Below are 12794 nucleotides of genomic sequence, written 5' to 3'. Positions count from 1 at the left end.
CTCGTCTTCCTGCCCGCCATCTCTGCCGCCGCGGCAACCAACCAAACCCTAGCCCGCCCCCGCCACACAGGCCCGGCCCTGACGGGGGGCAGGGGGGGCGGCCGCCCCGGGCCCCCACAATTCAGGGGCCCCTCCGCAGGTGTATGTGTACGTAGGTAGCGCGTAAACTATATGGGCCGTGAGGTAGCCAGGCGTGAGGAGCTGGCAAACATAGCGAACTTCTTCCTATTCCATCGCCTAGCAATCCCCAGATCCCACGCCGACTTTTTTGCGATAATAAGCACGCCATTACGCTCCTTCTCTCTTATAATTTCCTTCCTAATAGATCGCCAGTTAGCCGTCTCGCCGATGACGATCTCTGTTCCCGGGCGCCCCGATCGCAAGATGCAGTCAGTAGTCAATACGCGATGCCGCTTTCTCTCCCGTCTTCAGACGCTGACATACGCACACACATCGCCGAGCGCTAGTCGCTAGAGCCGATGCGATCCACATCTCATCGCTGAACGATCCAATCCATCCAAGGTATATTATACTATTCCCTAATCCCTATATGTTCAGTACTAAATTAACCAATTTTCCCTTTGCATACATCGTGCATGGCTGGTCCCCATCAGCCTTTGATGCCATTATTTATTTATTTTCAGCATGGTTAACAAAGATAGTACAATATGTGGACGAGTTGATACATCAGAGGCGCTCTTGATAAAATTATCAAGGTAATATGCTTCGTAGATTCCAAATGGTGAATTGGTGATTTTGTGGAGGAAGAGAACCAAATTGATGGGAATTCTGAATCTTAACAACAGGAAAATGTTGACATCAATATAGATGATAAAAATGTAAGTTAGTCTGATAGTACAATTATTTCAACAGGTGCACATGCACAATCTGCTAGTGTTGATGAACATCCAGTTTTGCCTTTTCGGTTGTGAATTAAAGATTATAAATTCACTTCGTCGTGTGGTGTACTATGTGATTTTCTAGCATGTTAGGGAAGTCATTTTTTATCCTAATGCCTCTATTGCTTATCAATCTTATTTACAGGCATATAATTGTGGCACCGGTTGAAAGAAGCTTTGCAAAGATACAAATATTGAAGAACTATTTGAGACAATGACTCCACCGACTTTAAATGGTTTGGCAATGTTATGCACTGAGAAGAAGTTGTTGGATTAGATTGACATCGACTCCATCGTAAGTAACTTTGCATCAAGGATTGATTTTTTAAAGGTAGCATGTATAATTATTTAATATGCATACTATTTTAATGCATTTAAGTGTATATTTGTAAACATTACATATATGCATATATCCATTATTACTACTATATTATTGACGCTAAGGGCCCACAGTTTTGGTTCCGCCCCGGGCCCTCAAAATCTCAGGACCGGCCCTGCCGCCACACCACGACAGCCGGCGCGCCCTACTCCGGCGCGGCAATGTTCTACTCACACTCCGTCCTGGCTCGGAAGAGCCCGCTGGGCACGGTGTGGATCGCCGCGCACCTGGAGCGCAAGGCCGTCAACCGGACGCAGATCGACGGCGTCGACGTCCCCTCCTACGCCGAGTCCATAATGGACCCCGAGGTGCCCATCGCGCTCCGGCTGTCGGCGCACCTCCTCCTGGGCCTCGTCCGCATCTACTCGTGGAAGGTGAACCACCTCTTCCAGGACTGCAACCGCATGCTGAGCGCCATCAGAACCGCCGCCGCCTTGGCCCCCGCTCGGCCGGACATCGACCTGCCGCCCGACGCCGACCGCGACCCCTTCGCGGCCATCTCGCTGCCGGCGACCTTCAGCCTGGACGACTGGAACCTGGACGACGCGATCCTTCTGATTGAGTCTCCGGACAACCACCGGAGGGCTGCCGATGAGATCACCTTGCCTGGAGAACAGTATGTGATGGTCACCCTTGATGAGGACGGGCCGTCTCCTGCCTGTCGATCCTTGCGCTTTGAGCCTGACTGCCTGAGCCACAAGAGGAGGGGACAATATTCCCCCCGTTTCCAGAGGATGCAGTTTCTGTAGATCTTCCACCCCGGGACAGTTTTCATACCAATGGGCACCAAGATTTGCCGGAAATATTGCGCCGAGCGCCCGAGAGTGTGACAAGGATTACTGATGACACTGGCACTGACCCCATGGACGAAGATCCGTCGCCTTTCATGGAGAAGGTTACCACACCACTGGCAATATGCTCATCTTTGTCCCCTGTTAGAGGATCGTCTTTGCCTGGGAAATCCATTCCAGATCTACCAACAGGTGTCAGCCATGATCCTATTCCTATGGAAGAAGATGAAGAACCAGTCGGCACTGGAACCCTGGTACCAGCTGCAGCATTTATCCTTGAACCATCTCCGCCTCCAGTTCAAGGTAACAAGAGAAAGAGAGCGCAGAATAATGCACAAGAGAACCCGAGAATCAACGAAATAGTAGTGCTCTCCAACGACGATATGAGGTCGCAAGTCGATGGCGATGACTTGCAAAGGCTGGTCCGCAGGAGCAAGCCACTGCCCCCATACAGCACTGGATACGTGGAGATTCAACAGGATAAGGCAAAAGGACAGCTTACTCTCTGAACCTTTGGTACAAGGAATGTGTACCGACCTTCAGAAAGCTTGCGAGAGGAACTACCCTCGTGTGTCGTGTGAGTGACTCTGATGCTGATGCTGATGCTGCAAACATTGGTGACGGGGATGCACCTCCAAGAACTGCAGATACACATGAGCCTGAGCCTCACGTGACCCCAATGTCTTCACAGGAGCCTGAGCCTCACGTCACCCCAATGTCTCCACCAAACGGAGAAGCGACGCCATTTGATCATTCGGCAGTTGAGAACCCTCGGTTCTCCTCCCCGCAAATGGATCTATTTACAGTAAGAGAAGAAGATGACAGTCCTTTCATCAAAACCCCACGGTCTGGACTTGGAGGAACTAGTGCTACCGCTACTGGCAGCTATGCAACACCTGGACAAAACACCCGTGAATCTGATCCTAACGGGTCTCAGTTCCCTTTCGGCGACGACTACCTCGATGAAGACATGCCAGAGATTCCAGGCCTCATGAACACCCCTAGCGTGGCATCTAGTGCGGATACCGGTGCCACAGGACTGAGCAGCATGTCTAGTAGGACAAGGGCTGCCGCCAAGTTCTACAAAGGCATTGATGTCCTCAGCCACATCAGAGGACCAGCAGCGAGGGAAATTCAGTTTGAGCATAATCTTGGACGGGAGGACAAGGAAGCAAGCTGCGAGCATGTTCTTCGAGACGTTGGCCCTGAAGAGTTACGATTATATTGACGTGTGTCAGGAAGAGGCGTATGGTGACATTTCAGTTTCAGTTAGACCCTCGCTCTCGAGCGCCAAACTTTGAATACCTAAATTGGTTTATCGTAAGTTTAGTGTTTCGATATACCGTAACAGTGTCTTAGGCATACGGCATACCAGTGTGTGGATATTGCCATGTTATTTACACCTTATCCTAATCTTCCTGTAATATTTGTTGTGTATCTCCATTTGTGTCGATTCTGGCAAAGCTAGTGTGAATGGTGCTGAAGGTGTTTGTCTTGCATTTAGTTTTATCCTGAGCACCAGCAGACAACAATGGGTCAGTTCACTTCAAAGTGGGAAACGACACATTAGAAAAAGATACATGTAGAGCGGGTAATCAGCAACCCGGCATGATCAGAGAGTGAGCTGGGGCAAAGGGTTTATGAAAAAAAATTAGGGCAATGCATTTATTTTTTATTTTTCGACATCTGGATGGGTATTCCTAGCGTTCTCTAGATATGGTTTTCACTACATGATAGTCAGAAACTTCAGAAAAAATCATATATGTATTTCAAGTCGTCCACCCAAATAATAAGATGGATTTGATTCGATAAAGTAAAATGTCCGGGTGAGAACCCTGCATCGACTATGTCGACGTCTATGGACGTCTTCCTTGCAGGAGGTGCCGTTGTGGAGCTCCAGCACCTACAATACCTTGCTTTGTGGTCTCCGGCTGAAAACCTAAGATCGGGCTTGCCGGATCGGATGGCGGTGTTGTGTCCTCGACAACACTACCTCCTTGGAGGCGTCATCTTGGAGACCCAAACGACGGCTTCAGTTGCTGCGTCTGGTTGAGGGTGGTTCGCGTGGTGGTGGTGGTGGTGGTGTGGCCTGCTCAGGACTGAGGGTAGTGTGTTCTTCTTCAGGTGTTTCTCTTCGGCTGTCCTACATGTGGTCTCTGGCCTGCTACTATGCATGCTCAAGACCCTATTCTGTTGAGGCGAGCCTCGAGCTCTTGGTCTCGTCTTGGTTCACCTTTGCTCAATGACGACGCAATGACGCCTCCCCGACTTGCTAATCGTCTTGAACTTCCGTGGCGGAGCTCTTAGTCAAGGTTCGTGTTAAGCGTTGGCACTCGTTGATTGTGGATGCTCCTTTGTTGTGCTGTGGGGTTTGATACGCACGCCGGTGCGGTGTGTTTGGCTGCTTGTAGAGTCTTGGTATTGTGATCCCTCGACGCACCCCTCATCTACCTGGTCCTGTTAGTTTGCTAGCTAGGTCTTGCCTTATGTTGGGCGTCATGTTCCTCTCCTTTTCTTGCAACACTTGTTACTTGTCTGGTTTTCGGCTCGGTTTTTCTCATAAACGGGGTCAATTTATTAAGGTTTTTGATCTGGTTTTCCTTATAAACTGGATCACTCTCCTGGCATTATGGCCACTTTGAGCAATATATTCAGGTGAAGGGACTCCTCCCCCAGTGATTCTAAAAAAAATGATTTCCCCTTGCAACCCAAAAAGGAAATAACATGAAGTGGAGCCAGCGCAGATCATGACCATACACCTGGTCGAGAAATAACCACACTCGTGTTGGGTTGCTGCCATGGTATTCATCTCAGGATTCTTGATCTTGGACATTTTGTTTGCGCAGAAAAGGGGGCTTTATTTACAATCGTCAGCAATTGCTGTTGAGATACAGTGTGGTGACTGAAAAACTAAGAGTTTGCACTTCGAGAAGTCGAGCAAAATTTGCTAACCCATATGTAGCCCTATTTGTTCAATCTTGTTTAGTAGCCGCTCCTGGTATTAGTCTGAAACAACCTCTTCAGTTCTCTGATGATGAAACTGGCCGGCCTGCGACCTATTCAGCTCTGTACTTTGTAATGCTTGCAATAGCACAGTGGTGTCAGATTGCAGAACCAGCGTTGACTGATGTGCTGCAAGGCAAGCTAAATACCCTCCATAACTGACAGGCCTCCAGCTTCGAACGCATCAGTACAATGGCCAAGGAAACGCCATGCCGCCACCAGCACTTCCCCATCTCCAGCACCCCGTTTTCCTTTCAGGGATATCCCTTCCATCCTGTTGCCGGATGGTGAATAGTGACTCTTCATAGTGACTTCGGCTTGCCTTCTCTAAATGAAGAGATGATCTCTTACACTAGTACACACGGTGCCTATTCACTCGGACCTCCAATCGCACGGATATTCAAGCGCAAGGTCATTAACAGGGCGCAGATTAATGGCGTCGATGCCCCTTCCTACGCCGCGTCCATAATGGACCCTGAGGTCCCCATCGCGCTCACGCTATCAGCGCACCTCCTCCTGGGGCTCGTCTACATCTACTTTTTCTTGGACAATGCTAAAACTCAGCCAACAAATGTCTCCCCTCCGCCGCATGACATGTGCATGTGTCCCTGCTGGGTGCCGCCCATTGTTGCCTCTTCCAACCTTATCTATTCACCTCTTCTCTGCACATTCCTTCTCTCTTTCCCGTTCTCCATCTCTGTTCGCCAAGCCGAATAAGCAGAGAGGCCTCTCATGGCGACCACCACACCCGCTCATGTGAATCGAGACTCGGGAGGTCGAAGCCGACCATCTCATTGTTGCAAGTAGGTGTTGTCGCTAGCGATGCTGCAAGCCAATGTCAGGTCGTCGTGTCGGGGGTTGCAGCAGTGTCCAAGATGATGCGCGGCGACAACTACAACCTCTTTTTTTTTTTTTGCGGGTAATACAACTACAACCTTGGTGATGCTGCGACGGCCGCAATGACGAAGATGCTGAAATGCTGAATGGCATCGACTGCAACAATGTCTATGTTCCACTCTGCGATGGAGGCCACCACGAGCGAGGATGTTGCGATGGCGAGACGGTGGTGCTGGCGGGAAATTCTTCTGGGAGAGAACAAAGCGAACAACGCGACGCGTAGCATCGGTCTTGTTTTTCTTTTTCTTTTTTGTTTCATATAAATTGGTCAGTATTATTATCATTACTACCAAATCTGACTCTTGTACTACACAAACCGATTACGCCGTCACACGCGGCACTGAACCCGGTGGCATGCATGTTCGGGTGCCGAGGAGCGCGCGCGCTTTCCCCCCCGAAGCAATTCCAATCGCATCTCATCTCCACGCCCTCTCTGCCGCCATTTCCCCCGCCGCAACCAAGCCCTAGCCCGACGCCGAGCCCCCCATCTCTATGACTCTATCCCTCCCCACAGCTAAAATGTTTAACTCCGATTGGGTCCTTGCTCGGAGGAGCCCGCTGGGCGCGGTATGGATCGCCGCGGACCTCGAGCGCAAGCAGGACGTCAACACGACGCAGATCGACGGCGTCAACACCCCGTCCTACACCGTGTGCGTCGTGTCCCCCGAGCTCCCGATCGCGCTGAGGCGATCTGGGCATCTCCTCCTAGGGCTCGTACGGATCTACTCATGGAAGGTGAACCACCTGTGCGGTCGTGGAACCTCTGATCAGAGTCAGATCACCCTGCGTGAAGAAGAGTATGTGACGGTCACTCTTGACGAGGATGGACGAGCAGAGCCAACATATCTTGATGAGGATGCAAGTGATGACCCCATGGACGAAGATCCGTCGCCGCCATTCATAGGAAAGGTTACCCCGCCACCGGAGATGTACTCGCCTTTATACCCTGTTATATGTAGAGGGTCTTTGCTTGGGGCATCCATTCCCAACGCACCAAGAGGCCATGGTCCTAGTCCTACTGAAGATGAAGAACCAGCAGGTGGCACTGGAATCTCGGTACTGGCATTTACCCTTGAACCGTCAGTAGTTCAAGATAACAAGCGAAAGAGAAGGCAGAATGTACAAGAGAAGAACAAGACGAGACCCGTACTCGACGATGAAGAAACGCTCTCCCTTGCCTATATGGCAAAACAAATCGATGTTGATGAGCTAGGTAAGCTGGTCCGCAGGAAGAAGGTAGCACCCCTTACAGCACTAGATTTGTGGAGATTCAACATGATGAGCCAAAAGGACATCCTCTTCTCCGAACCTTTGGTGCAAGGAATGTGTAGTGATCTTCATAAAGCTTGCAAGGTAACATCTCCACCTCACCTGCAAGATAACAGGAGAAAGAGAACGCCGAGTGTGATACAGAAGAAGAGAGGAATCATACTCGACGATGAAGAAATGCTCTCCATTGCCTATATGGCGAAACAAATTGATGGCGATGAGCTAGGTGAGCTGGTCCGCACGAAGAAGATAGCACCCCTTACAGCACTGGAAATGTGGAGATTCAACATGATGAGCCAAAAGGACAGTTTCTTCTCCGAACCTTTGGTGCAAGGAATGTGTGCTGACCTCCATAAAGCTTGCTCGGGGGCCTACCCTCGTTTGAGTGACTCTGATGCTGACTCTGCCCATGTTGCCAAAAATGTTTGTCACGAGGATGCAAATGCTGGTGACGTGGATGCACCTCTAGGAAATGCAGATGCACAGGAGACTGAACCTTGCTTCACTGGAAATGGAGGAGCATCACCATTTGGTTTGGCACCCGAGTCCATCGGCTCTCTCCGCAAAAGTATCTCTAGTAAAAGAAGATGTGATGATTCTCCTTTCACAACCCCAGGTGGAACAGGAACCACCTAGTATACGCCGTAATCATGTTGTGACTCTCCTAGTCTTTGTCCTCAGCCACCACTGACTGCAGCTGCTCCGCGCTGCCCTTTCTAGGATAAGAATAAGAGGATTTCTTCCTTTTTAGGATGATCCATGTCAACGCGAAGCTCATCTTATGTTATTTTTCTCGATTGATTTTTTGCTGTTTTGCCGTGGTGCCTATGGGCAAAGTATAAGAAAATCGGATGGAATGGGGAAAATCATATATTGAATCTGATTAACGTGCCTTGCATTTAGTTTAGATGTGTTTTGAACTTTTGACCATGGGTTGCAAGTATAATTGGGAAACAACAAGCTGAGGAGATCCCATTTGATGAAACAATAGCATCATGGTATTGAAGTGAAGCTGACTCAATACGATTGATGCTAGGAGAAATAGCAAGCTTTTCTAGACCAAAATGGTAAGATTTAGGTTATATATGCTAAGTGCTAACTCTAGCGCTGACTCGTTAGATGTAGTTTTTCTTGTTCTAAAAAAGACCCTGATGGGAAACTAGGCATACGATCAGTCTAGAGAGTGTCTTTTTCTTGACATGTTCCTGGTTTGACTGCCCTTTGTATAACTATGCGTTGAGTTGCTTAAAGATGATGTATGTTGCCCCACTTTTAGTTAGATGTCAGAAGAATATCATTCCAATGATAATGGTGTGTTGATGTATATCATTCCAATGTTCATACAGTTTAGTCACTCCCACAGTTCCATGTATAATAAGTATGTAACAAATCTAGTAATGTTCCAAAGAACGGCACCACATCATGCTGCACTTCTCTCAAGTACAACATCAACCCTTTCACAACCATTCTTTGACGTATTGGCAAAAGAATCAGAAACTTCACATTATTCTCTGAAATCAGAAGCAAGAATTGCAAACCCCGGCTGTCCAGCATCTAGCCACACGCTGACACACATGAGAGTGACAATATCACATAAATAACTCTGTTACAGAAGTTGAAACTACTACCTCTGTTCCTAAATATAGGACGTTTTACAAACAAAGGATGTAGATTATTGTGATAAGAGAAAACTATACGGTACCCAGTTTGTCATGATACAGCTGATAGGAAGAAGGCAAAGACAATCATGGCCCAATCCTAAATGAGACGCTTGCTAAGCAAACATGATGTGTGTCCCCATTCCGCTGCTTCCGCTACTCAATGATAGAAACCTTTCGTCCGGAGTTACTGGGACATCTAATCATTTTGTTCGTTTTCAGGCTTCACTTCTTCATCAGTTCAGTGCCTACTCCACCTAGTCATAAACACTAGTTTCATTTTGATGCTTCTCTTCAGCAGTTCAATATCTGCTCCCCTTGCTCATGATCGTTAACTATTACTCCCTCCGTTCCAAAATAGATGACCCAAAAGTTAGTACAAAGTTCGGTCATCTATTTTGGAATGGAGGGAGTACTGTATTTGGCAAGAACATGACAGCAAAATCTTAGCTGGTTAACATAATCGGGAATGAGCAGGAGTTGCATATTAGTGGCAGAATGTTTAATATCAACCATGTTCACCTCGCTCACAACACGTTCATTCCCCTGGTCGCTCAGTTCACAGTTGTTGCCCGGTGCGGTTTGAACGGTTGACCATTCACTTTTACGGAAAATGCAAAATTTTCAGAAAAAAGGAATTAAAAAAAGTTCATGAATTTGAAAAACTTCACGACTTCAGAAAACAGTTAACGCAGTTTGTGAAAAGTTCACAAGATTTAGAAAAGGTTCATCAAATTGGAAAAAGCACAATTTTTCGAAAAGTTCAGTAAATGCAGAAAAAAATCGTGAATTTGAATAAAATAAAAAATTGTAAAAAATCACGAATTTTAAAACTCTCACCAATTTTAGACAGGTTGATGGATTAGAAAAAACCTTAATTTGAAAATTATTCATGAATTTGAAAAAATATGTTGCGAATTTGGAAACATTCACAAACTTTATAAATTATAAATTAGTAAGAAAAAATAAAAGGAAAGGGAAAAATAACTTTGTCTGATATATTTCAAATTCCACATTCTTTTATAACTTTTACTTTCCTTTCCTTCTTTCCTTTTTCCTTTTCTTTTTCCTGGTTTGATGAACTTTTTCTGCGTAATTGATGAACTTTTCTCTAAAAGTTGATGAATTATTTTTCAAATTTCAATGAGCATTTTTCATACTCAATGAACTTTTTTAGAAGTCGATGAACTTTCTCTCTTCAAACCGATGAACTATTTTCATTTTTTGATGATTTTTTTTCCAATTCGATGAACTTTTTCCAAATTTGTGAACTTTTTTTCAAAATCGGTGAACTAATTTTCAAAGTCGATGAACTTTTTGTCAAAATCGATGAACCTTTTTCAATATTGATGATTTCTTTTTCGAAATTTATGAACTTTTTTCACATTTGCATAAACTTTTTTCATAACCGATGAACCATTTTTAAGTTTGTGAACGTTTCTTAAAAAATGATGAAGTTTTTTAAAGTTTGTGAGCTTTTTCTTCTAAAATGATGAACTTTTGTCGCGAAGTCGATGAACTTTTTCAAATTCACGTTTAAAAAAATCTAAGTTATAGCGGACACACTTGTTCTTATAGAGTGAAACAATCACAATTCTTCAACGGTTCTAGTGGTTAGCCCAGCTTTAATAACGATGGGGCAATCCGAGTTCGAATCCTGGTGCAGACGTTTTTTCATTTTTCTGGTGTTTTGTTCACTGGGCTTTTCTTTTGCGGGCTGGCCCAATAAAGAGGGGAACTCCCCCAAACCGGTGATGGGAGTATGTGATTTGGGCCGGCCTAGTTGCTAGCCATAAGGAACAAAGGGGCTGCTCCAGTTACCGGCAACAATGTAACTGACGGTTAAAGCGCTAAATAGGCATCGATCACGCGTGCACCTCCCTGCTCCCACTAGGAACTCAGTTTGGGCTAGCCCAACTAGCTCCTTCCCCGTATTGGGGAGGTTATAGAACCTTCCCAGAAAGGTTTTTTTTTCTTTTTCGTGTGTGTTTATCCATTCGGTTTTTCTGTTTTTTCATTTTTGTTTTTTCCTTTATTTTTAATTTCGTTTTTTTCTTATTTTGTTTTTGTTTTCCCGTGTTTTTTCCTTTCATTTAATTTTCCTTTCTTTTTCATGTTTCTTTTTACCTTTTACCTTTTTGTTTTGTGATCATGTTTTTCAAATTTGTGAACATTTTCTTGAAATTAAGAACATATTTTGAAGTCATTAGCTTTCTCCGAATTAATAAAGATTTTTACCAAATCATGAACACTTTTTACAAATTTGAGACAAAAAGAACAATCTTGAAATCAAGTGCATATTTTGAACTAATTAGCATTGAAATTTTTTTATCAAACAAATTGCACAATTTTTTAAATTCATGGATTGTTTTGGAACCAATGAACATTTTTTTAAAATTCATGAACATTTTTTATTTGAAAAACATTTTTTGAAATGCATGAACAGTTTTTAATCAGCAAACATTTTATGAATTGAAGACCTTTTTTCTAAATAACAAGTAATTTTGTATTTTTGTGAACATTTTTTACATTCACGGACATATTTTTATATTCATGAATATTTTTCATATACCCGAAATTTTTTTAAATCATGGTTATCATTAAATATACGAGACTCTTTTTTGAACTCGCAAACATTTTTTCTGAATCCTTGAACATTTTATGATTTCTTAAACATTTTCCGAAATCCATTTTCAAAATTTTTGATTTTTCTTACAAATCCTGTATTATTTTAGAGAAGAAAAAAGGCCAAAAAAAACGAAATAAAAAATTAGGGGTATCTCGCCCCGCGCATGGACCGGCCCAAAAGTGTGGGCGTTTCCCCTCCCCAACGTTGCATTTATGGGTTGTTGTTCTACAAGTTGAGTTTCAAGCTTTGGTGTGTACACGCCTTCTGCAGCGACTCGGGAAATTATACTGCACGCGCGTGAATTGCGTCGATACTATTTGGGGCTTTATGTGCCACTCTTAGTACTATCCACAAACCAGCACACCCCTTCAATCGCTTCATTCATTTAAAGGTTGGCCTATCGAGTATACTTTGCAATCTGGTCAGGACCTCTTCCTTCTTATTTTGGGAAGCTTCCTTCTGGCCCGGTTTTGGGAAGCTTGTGAGCCCTATGTTTTCATTTCTATTGTTTTACCCGATTTTTTTAGTTTATACTTTTTCGTATTCCTTTTTCTGTTGTCCTTTTCATTTTATTTTTCATATTTATTTCTTTTTCCCCTTTTCTCATATACATGAACTTTTTCAAATTCGAAAATTTCTTGAAATTCATGAACGTTTTTCCTTAACTTCTTTCCAATTCATGAACCTTTTTGTGAATGTTTTCTTTGAATTCATGAACCTTTTTAAAGTTTGTTAACCTTTTCCACTCAAATACTTGAACTTTTTTCAAATGCATGATTTTTGTTAATCCATTAGCTTTTTCTTAGTTTTTGTGAACTATTTTTCAAATGAGCGAACTTTTTTAGAATCATTAACTTTTAAAATTAATGATATTTTTTGTGTTTTTTTTGCATTAACTGTTTTCAATTGCATGAACCTTTTTTTCATTTTTGTGAACTTTTCTGATAAGTCAACGATCGACAGAGGTCGGTCAAATGTGAACCGACCAAACCGAGTGAACCAGGGCAATAAAAACCGAGCGAACCAGGTTGCCTTTTTTGAGCGACCGAGTTCTCCTAGCAGCGTTCGCAACTTCTAATTTGGGTGTGCTCATGAGGGTACGTACGTGAGCGCCAGATCACTTTGACTGATGCGGAAGGCACCGATTAGGAGCATTCCTTGAATTGACCATATACTCACTGGGAAGGATTAATTTATTGGTACTGGGCTATAAGGTATCTGTTGAGGAACGTAGTAATTTTAAAAAAAATTCTACGCACACGCAAGATC

The 12794-nt window shown here is 44.3% G+C and overlaps 1 pseudogene; it reads left to right on the top strand.

The window, feature by feature from the left end:
• The first annotated feature begins 1439 nt into the window (after positions 1–1439).
• Positions 1440–3370, top strand: LOC119297693 (annotated as a pseudogene).
• The last annotated feature ends 9424 nt before the right edge of the window (positions 3371–12794 follow it).

The sequence above is a fragment of the Triticum dicoccoides genome, chromosome 5A (assembly GCF_002162155.2).
Source record: "Triticum dicoccoides isolate Atlit2015 ecotype Zavitan chromosome 5A, WEW_v2.0, whole genome shotgun sequence".
Lineage (NCBI taxonomy): Eukaryota > Viridiplantae > Streptophyta > Magnoliopsida > Poales > Poaceae > Triticum > Triticum dicoccoides.
The sequence above is the reverse complement of the archived record's forward strand: the minus strand, read 5'-3'. Positions and strand labels throughout refer to the sequence as shown.